The sequence below is a fragment of the Cariama cristata genome, unplaced genomic scaffold (assembly GCF_000690535.1).
Source record: "Cariama cristata isolate BGI_N322 unplaced genomic scaffold, ASM69053v1 scaffold19722, whole genome shotgun sequence".
Taxonomy (NCBI): Eukaryota; Metazoa; Chordata; class Aves; order Cariamiformes; family Cariamidae; genus Cariama; species Cariama cristata.
In genome coordinates this window covers 336-7,950 of record NW_009602395.1, presented here as the reverse complement: position 1 = coordinate 7,950, position 7,615 = coordinate 336, and positions in this window count along the sequence as shown.

The following is a 7,615-nucleotide window of genomic DNA, read 5'->3' as shown; positions in this document are numbered from 1 at the left end:
CAAAGAAAAAAAAAAAGAAAAAATGGTTTTAAAAGTCAAGTTGCAGACGTTTATAAGGTCATTTACCAACAGAGCATTTATGCTGATTATATCCTCCAACTCAGTGGCCACAGAACAGAAAGTCCCCTCCAAAACAATGCCTGCCAACTGCAGCAGTCTTCACACAATTTACTGGTCAGTGCACACAAATACATACAAAGGAGATGATTATGCCCTTCTGACTTCAGGTGTTATCCAGGAGATTCATTGACAGTTTTAGCAGTGAATGTTCCAAGCTGCTGCTGTCCTTCCCAGCAATTGTATTTTGTGGTTCTACTTCCATTTCCTTTACTACGTATGCATAAGCAGGAGGCCTCTCTTTGGCCCGATTTATTTACCCTGTAATTTGTGCTTCTGTTTTCAGCTAGTATTTACTGCTGAATCATGCCAAAAATCACACATACTGAATATTGCAGTGGGTCATACTTTAAAGCCCCATGAATTTCCTGGTTTCCTTACAGCCAGACATAAGCTTCCCGTTATTTTGGGCCAGTCTTTATCCTCTTATGGAACATGAAGCAAATTCACTTACATCAGTGAAAATGCACCCATTTGTATTATACATTAACACTACATTTCAAAAACAGTCACCTCAATCTTGATTCCTTGACAGTTTGGCTTTGACTTGAGTTATTTAGATGACAGAAGCTACTCCTGCAAGAATACTTCAAATACGTTACATTTGCAATAAGAGGTCTGTTTGCTAGATATCCTTTACAACATCCAGATGCTTAGAAGCAGACAAATATCAACATCAGGCGGGCAGCCCTAAAACAGCTCTGAAAATTTGTCCCAGTGTTGCAAGAATCCCACCAAAGGGCTACAGTTATTAGGAACCTAAAGAAAACGGGGTAAGTACACTCATTCTCTATTAACAAACTTGCCTTCAAACACAAAGACACACCATAGCACTCCTAGTACCCCGATGAATCACAAGTCTCCAATTCCAGGAAAAAAAAAAGTATTTTCAAAGATAATATATGTTAAGAACTAAGAAATAATGACACAGTCACACATTTCCTTTATCATAATAAATAGCTGTAAGTATTTTTTTTGGCTGGGTTATGCTGCAGGCACAGAATAGCTAAATGAGAATGACAGACACAATCAGATATACCCATCAGTCACAGCACTATTTAAAACAGATGTAGGCTACTATAGGCCTTGCAAACAGTTCAGCATAAGCAGTCAAATTTTCAAAGCTCTTAGAGTCTTAAATACATATGCATGCACCTATAAATCTCAATAAATCTGAATATAGGCTTTTTTTAACTGGCATTGATTTCAATGGGACACAGCCACCAAGCTCAATTGACTTTACAAGTCTCAAGAAAGAACAAGTACTCCTGAGGTGTTAGGGTTGGATTCAACAAAGGACTTGGTCACTGAGCTGGCCCAAGCCACTACCACCCTACAGCCATCCATGTCCATGCAGTCCCTCCTGAGCCACCCCAGGAAGCGCAGCACCTCCTGCTGCTCTACAGGGATTTACAGGAACACATTTGCAGCTGCACTGAGACAAGACAACTAGCATGGACCTCATGTTGCAGTGTGAAACCCGTAGAGCATTTGACTAAATACTCTAAGAGCAAGTTGAGAGACGAGCTGGGCCTCTCAGGAGGCAGTTGGGAGTATGAGGAAATGCAGGTGAGGAGGGAAGCATCTGAACAGGTGCTTCCTGCCTTCCCTAAAACAATGCCAACTTCAGGGCAACCCTCCATCTATTGAGGATGAGCCCCTCCATGAAGGGGAAGGTGGGGCAGAAGCGAGGAGGTGGAGAGAGAGGCAGAGTGGTCCAGAGCATGCAAAAATAGTTGTTAACCCCCCAACCCTGGATCCAGGCACTTACAGACGCCCACACACTCACCCTGGCTGAAAGCACCCTCAAATCCAGCATCAGTTTCCTACCAAACTCCCCTAAGCCCTAGGTGAGGCAGGCATATTTTCACTTCTAAGATGTTTCCAGTTTGCTGCAACAACGTACAAGTTTCTGCAAAGGTGACAGAGACATTATCTAGGATGCAACTCACTGACAAAGCTACATAAGCTCACATTATTAAGAGTTTTTTAAAATTAAATAGCCTTCATACATGCTGGCAAAAGTCTGATGTGACTTTCCTTAAAGACAGATGAATATCCTTCTTTAAACTTGTCCTTTAAACAGCACAGAAATAGTCCTTAAAATTAAAATGTATACTTAACCAACTCCCACTCCCATTTCAACAGGAAGGATACATAGAAAATAATTGCAAGCAGTGAAGTCAACTGACTCCAAGACCTTGCAAATAATTTTGGATGGTCGGGTCTAATTAATTTGACAATCTCTCTTCACAAAACCAGAAAACCATCTAAGTCACACCACATAGCCACATGATCTGCAGCACAATTGCCTTTGAAGAATTTCACACAGTCTTTTGAGAAGACAAATGTTTAAGAATTGTTGCTTTACACATATGAAGATTGTAGGGGAGGATAACTTCACAGTAAGATTTCTAGAAGTATTTCTTAGCACTACCGTAAATCTGCTATCCCATGTATAAAGACCTCTCAACTAAAGCAGTCAGTACAGGCTCAACTGCCTCCTTGAAGGGAGCATCCCTCCTCCAAAACTTTTAATTACGGAGTATCTGACTATCCCCTGCCATTTCAGCCACTTCCCCAGCTTGTTCTTTCTCTGGGTCTGGTTGAGTTTGTTTTGCTGTATTTTGAGACTTTTCCAAGGTTTCAAATACTTAGGCTGCACCAAAACTATTTGAAGAAACCAAGAGCCTTTTTCCACCTTAAAAGTAGAGCCTAACATAGCAAACTCAGCATAAGCAAGAAAATTAAATGGGCACAAAATCCAGTACTGATTGTCCATTTCCTTCCTTTTCCAAACCAGAAAGCTGAGCTTTCTAGCCCTCTCAACACCAGCTTCAATCCCTAGAGAGACCAAGGGGTCTCTTACATTGCCACATAAAAGTAGCCACTCAAAACACACAGAAAAGAAAAACCTGCCTCTTTTTTTTTTCCTCAAGCAAAATGTACAGGCCAATTTGCTTTCCACAGCAACTCCATCTTAGGTTGGCTTGACTGGCTAACACTTACTCATTTGTTTTTCACTGCCCTAGACAGCACATTCATAGAGGTATAACCAGACAACTTTTTTTTTTTTTTTTCTTTTTTTAAAGCTTCCTCATCTCTGTTCTTCTACCTGGTCCCTCTGTTCCTTCCTCCTTTTCTTTCTTTGACCTTACCCTTTTCTCTTTTGTTCTTGTTCCCTTCTTGTAACATCCCCTTCCTCGGTTTCAGAGAGCAATGCATGAATTCTTTCTCTTCATGAGCTTGCTTTTCTACCAATCTTACAAGTTCTTCTTGCCTCTCCTCCTTCTGTCAGTCTGTATCAGCCCAAGTACCCCCTTCATCTTTCAGCCCTTTTCTTCACCAAAAAAGCTTCCATGTCACCATCTGACTTTTTTTTTTCTTCCCCCCATCCTCACCCTTATTTTATCCTTCCCCTCACAAAAGCAGCATATTTCTATTTGGTTTAAAAGAGTCCCTCCCCACCATTTGCAGGCAACTACATTTTGTTCCTCTCCTTCCAAGCCTAACATCTCCATAGCATGGGCAGCCTCAGTGGGAAGCAGCCACCTAGACTTTAGACAGCACTGCACAAAAACCTAACACCAGCTATTCTTAAAAAAATTTGTTCAAGAGAATCTAAGCTGGGCCTGGTATGCTGGCAGTACGATACAGTACTGAATTCATACAGATTTAAAGAGTATGATACACCCCAACCACCTCTGTTACTCCAAACACAAATAAACAATAGATTTTCATTTCAGAAAGCTCTTCAAGATGTCACATATGAGGGGGGGGAGGGACCCCAAAACAAAACCCAAACTCATTTATACCTCCAGTGGACTCTGTTTTCTAAGCAACCCTTGGAATTTCTGCCTATTGTTCTCTGCTGTGCACAACAGAGCGTTTGGCAAGTGATTTCTATTTTTAGGATTATCTGGGAATGCTTTGCTTTCATTTCTCTTTTGCTTTGTGGGACCACAGTGCCATCTATTGGAAAAGTTATGAAGAGTGGACTCTTACGAGCTACTCACTATTTGTAAAGTTAAGACTAAAAATATTTATTACTTCAGTTTCAATACAATTAGGTGGGCCAAGTCTTTATCATAGGCTTTTACAGGTATTTGTTAGAATATGCAAGCCCCAATATTATGGTACATTCCAGACCAATACATTCAAAGAAACTTAAGCAAACACTCAAGGACCTCGCAAGCACCAAAACTGTACTAAGATGCCAGAAACAAAAGTAGCCACTTCTAGAAATAAAATTCAGGAAGGGCTATCCTGCATGAGCCTTTCCTTCTGATAGATCCTGAATCTCCCATTCCAGTGAGACTCCCTGTTTGAGCAAGATCTTATAGGGATAAACACAAAGCCTGCTCCCTAACCTGATTATTATTAATTCTCCAAGATCAGGCAATAGTTAGATCTTTGTAAATTCTCCTTCCAGCAGTAAGTAACATGCATGTAAAGTTTCTCCGTGCCTATAAGCAAGCGCTCTTTCTTTCCATGGTCAGTGGGAACTCAGAGCCGCCAGAATAAGTCTGTAGAGTACACATAGTCCATACTCAACATTAAACAAAGAGCAACACAAATTTTAAGAAGTAGGACCTTTTTTAAATGAACCCTAGAAGGATTTCAGAGGAGTTAGGGAGATACAGGGCTGCAGGCATGCCATCCATACCAGGAAAATTAATAGAGAAATAAAGAACGTGGCATAGGCTAGAAGAAGCAGGCCCCTAGATAAACTGGGCAGCATGGAAGACTCACCATGGGGAAACCTCTCCTCCCAAGCACACTTCCAGGAGTGCCTGTGGCCCATCCAAGCCCCTCACCAGCTGACAGCAGCCCCCATGCTGAGGTCAGGGCTCCCTTAGCCACAGCCCACGAGGACAGCAACGAACACCAGGCAGCAGGTCAACAAGCTCTGGCAGCTGGTTTTTAAAAGGCAAATGAGGCACAGGTGAACCACATTATTATTTGTGGCAGAGGCTGGAAGGAGGGATTACCTCTCTCTAGATCACATTGGTACAGCTGGCACTTTGTATCACTCACACACAGGTGTTTTATAAATACATCATCTGTGTACATAGAAGATTTTAAAAAAATAAGATAGCACTCACATACAGATATTGGGAGCTCTCTCATAATGGTGTAAAAATACACATATATCAATATACATATGCATGTTTATATATATAAAAGCCACTGCCAACTAGCATTAAAGCATTAACCAACAACTCAGGACCAAGACCTGAGTGGACCAACAAAAAAACACCTTACTGTAAACAAAAACATATCCTTCCTTTTCACATACCTGTAAGACACCTAATTTTCAGAAAAAGTTGCAAATGCAAGCGACAGCCCAGGGCACTCTGCACTTCACCCCATCAGAGCTGGTGAGGCCACGATGGTGGCACCACGGCTGCCCCAGCTCAGCACCACAGAAGGACAGGCTCCTCGTGCACCCTGGAGAAACTGTAACAAGGCCCAAGCCTTATCCCCTTCGCCAGGAGCACCCAAGCTCACCTCCTCCCCACAGCAGCCTCCTGAGGAAGGAAATAAAAAAGACTGACTAACCTCATCTCCAACATGGCGCCCTTCCCCCTCAGGCTCTGCCAGGCCTCCCCAGCACCAGCCCCACAGCAGCACCTCCACGGGCCCGGGCAGGAGGTGACCCCAGCACCACTCCTGCCCAGGTCCCCGCAGCCAGGCCACAACAAGCCGCACTGCTCCACAGGGGTTTATTTTACCTTATTTCACAGCCCTGCCTCCATCAGGAAACCCTCATGCTTTAGCAGTGGATCACTTTATTTTGTAAATACCCATTAGATAAATAACATTGTTTAATTGTACAGGGATTTCTAGTAAATCCCCATAAATTGTCCTGATTTAGCATGATTTTCACTGTGAATTCCCATCTCAGAACATGTTTCCCACAGATGTCAGGCATAGGAGTCAATCAGGAGATAAGGCCTCTGCTGCAGGAACGCAAACAAGCGTCACCTCACATGGTGATTTTGGTCTTTTTTTTTTTCTTTCTTTCCACAGGCAAGACAAAAATAATCTTGGAGTGAGAGTTATAGCCAAGGTAGGACCGAGGGGCTGAAGGTGGTCTTGTGAAGAAGGCCATACCACTGTGCAGATCTCATTGCTTGTCCCAGCTGCTCTCTGGCACTGCAGAGGCAGCTCGCAAAAAAGCTGTGAACGCAACAAACATCTGCTTCGTGTACCTCATATTTGGCACAAATCACACAATCACACCCCCAGTACACCAAAGCAAGACCCCCAAATGCAAAATTAGCGGTTCCTGCTTGGTGAGGGAGGCCAAGAGCCACCACCTGTGCCTGGAAGCACACAGGGGAAGGGGGAGAGGGAGTAGCACCGTCCCCACTCAGTTTCTGAAAAAAGTGGTCTCTGTCAAGGGAATGGAGTCCCTCTCCCTCTGCTAGGGTTTTTTTTTCTTCCAGTTACACAAAAGCAGTATTTTCATTTTTTAGTATTTCTAGTACCTCTGAAAATATTCCTCCATGCTGTCTGTACTCCTTAGCAATGGGACATGGCACTCCTGCATGAAGGAGAAAACACGAAACTCACTGGAAGTAAAGGATGAATTTTATTTACCCTTCGATATGTTACAGATCTCTCTTGTTGATTTAGACTTCCTTATACTGATATGGTACACCCTTCAGGCATGACCACACCATTACTGAAATCAATCAATGCAAAATTCAGAGGGGACAAAGTGGTAACTAGGGAAAAAGTGGTAATTAAAAACCTTAAAGTGGCACTTCAGGGAGTTAACGCCTGCAGTACAGACACTAATGGGCTGATCTGGGCAAAAAGGTTGCCTCTGGCTGCATGATCTTGAGGGCCTCACTGAACTTTTTGATATAAATGCACTTTGATAGTAGAATAGATGTTAACATAGAGGTGGGTTCACAAGATTTGGGCCTAAACATTCAGTCAGTGTCCCCCAGCCTTCTTTCATGAAGCTGCCCCTTTTTCCTGTGGCCCTGTCACCTCTCAAGTTGTGAAAAGAAATCTGAATTTATTTGAATTATTTTCCTTCCTGCTACAGCCCACACATTTGGAAAGCATTACCAAGGTAATGCAGTTACAAAGACCACCACTGCCGAAGGAGGTAAAGTAAGGGGGGAGATTTCGTTACCCTTCAGTTGTCATGACCACACCAGTCAGTACGTACTTGCACTCTCTAATAATCCACACAGTATAAAATAACCTTTATTTCCTGCAAGTTCACACAAGCAGCTCTTACCAGGTAAGTGTTTGTTATTCCACGCTGGCAACCTGCTCTGAACACACTAAACTTAGGTTGATAGGTGAGCACATATCCCTATAACCAAACACAAACACGCAAACTTTGACAATAAAAAGCCAGTAGCCCTCCCTTTGTGCACTGGTGTGACACCTCCAGCACCCTTTCACCGCCAGCTGCACACCCCCCTCCAGCACACCAAACACCCGCGGCAGCGTGGCCCCGCGGGCAGAGGCC